The sequence below is a fragment of the Solanum dulcamara genome, chromosome 12 (genome assembly GCF_947179165.1).
Source record: "Solanum dulcamara chromosome 12, daSolDulc1.2, whole genome shotgun sequence".
Taxonomy (NCBI): domain Eukaryota; kingdom Viridiplantae; phylum Streptophyta; class Magnoliopsida; order Solanales; family Solanaceae; genus Solanum; species Solanum dulcamara.
This window is the reverse complement of record NC_077248.1, coordinates 62059480-62061651: the sequence shown is the minus strand read 5'-3', so window position 1 is coordinate 62061651 and position 2172 is coordinate 62059480.

Genomic DNA, 2172 nt, shown 5'->3' with positions numbered 1-2172 from the left:
CCTTCATTTAATCTTGTATTCTTGTTTTGCATGTTGGGGAGTAATAGGAAGTAGTTCGAAATTATTTGATTATTTTGATTGAACTTGATAACGAAGAATCAAGGTAATAAAATGACAAATTTGATGAGTTATAATGATGTGTCGATATGATTAAGTCGTTGACTAATTATGGAAATGTGAATAGATTGTTGTGACATGAGTTATGACTTCTTGTTGATATCATTCCATTATTGTGATTTACATGTACATTGCCTATTGCATTGGTTCTGATATATATATTGAGATGGAAATGTGAATAGATTGTTGTGACATGAGTTATGACTTGTTGTTTATATTATTCTATTATTGTGATTTACATGAATATTACCTATTTGCATTGATTCCGATATATTGAGATGGAAATTGATTTGAGGATTTTATCGAAGAAAAATGGTTCCGACGAGTGATGAATATGCCAAAGAAAAATGGTTCCGACGAGTGATGAATATGCCAAAGAAAAATGGTTCCGGCGGATACATGATCCATGTGTGGCCCCCATGGGTTCCGACCTGCTAATCAACGGATGTGTATCATTAGGACAAACATGCATCATTATACGTGACATTCCATTGCATCATACATCTTTTGCCATTTGTAGACTGTGTTTACCTCTGATATCCTCGTGATTTATACTATGGATTGATGTGATTTTAACTGAGACTTGAGTTGTACTGTTGACGATATATATACATTTGTGTTGTTAGAACTGTTAAATTGTGTTGATTTCTATGCAGGTTGTAGTCTGAGGGGTTCGGCTGATATGACAGGAGTATTTGCATTCTATTAGCTTTGCTTAGTCTTAGTTGTTTACTTGATGGGTACCGTGTTGTTTGTACTCACTCCTTGCTAACTACACTTGTGTAGGTTCTGAGCTCGGACGGTGACCAGTTTTCTTTCGTTCATCTGAGGCTTATTAGATGAGACTTGAGAGGTAGCTGTTGATGCCGACGATCTTTCTTGTTCCTTTTTAATTTTACTTTGTTTTATTCGAGACACAAAGATTTTGAAACTTGTATTTATTTCATTATCTTGTATTTAGACGCTTGTACATGTGACATTCCGTGGGGGATTTTGTAGTTGACTAAGTCTTCCGCTATTTCTTTTAAAGTACCTATTTTAAAATGTTTTTGCTTTTATTTCTGTAGTTTTGGGGTTTAGGCTAACTTGTCTGATGAAAATGGATAAGTGTCATCACACTCGGATTTCGGATTGTGACAGTCTATGACTTAAGCCAAGCAAATATGGCCTTTTTTCCTTTAAACCAGTGCCGCTAGCTAGTTTAGTTATTATTTTACATGTTACCAATTTATACTTGTAGAAATTTACATAGTAGAGTTACTTCATAGATTACCTGATTTTATAAATAGATCAAAATTCAAGATTTTAAGTTTATGAATTTGGAATCATAAACTATTTTGTTTATCGAATTTTATATAGATTCTTATACATATAAAGTGGAATTTTTAATATAAATATTGAGTTTGAGTCAAAGCTATTAAATTTTCTTAATCATAGTTGTAACATCAATTGGTCCCCGAATATAAATATTCTTAACTTGCAGTATATAAAATACAATATGTTAGATTAGATTACAAAGTAAAAACCATGAATTGTATACCTTAACGTAATGAAAAAATCGTTCAACTTGCTTGCCATTAAAAAATCGCTCCACGACAAACTTTGAATCTCTTGAAAATAGAAGAAAATTACGACGAAAAAAATGCCTTTTATGTGTTAACATGGAAGAAGAGAAAAAAAAATTGTTTCTCTATTTCTCCTCATTATTATTTGATGAAGAGGAGAAAATAGTTTTTTGTTCTCACTACGCCACTATACTTAAAAAAAGGTGTTAGTAACTTATGGTAAGACCGTCTCCAAATTTTACCCCAAATTCAATTTTAGTGTAAAATATGTTGTTTTAGAATTTTAACCCAATACTAAATTTTGTACTATTTTAATGTGTGAATAGTGTCACATTAAATCACTTTTGAATATTTTAATATTATTTTCATTATAATTTTTTTTAATTTAACATGTTATAAATTATATAATTTTAATTAAGTTCCTAATATACTTAATTATTTTTTATGTAATATTTTATAATATTAATTTTAGATTTTAAAGTTGATGTAT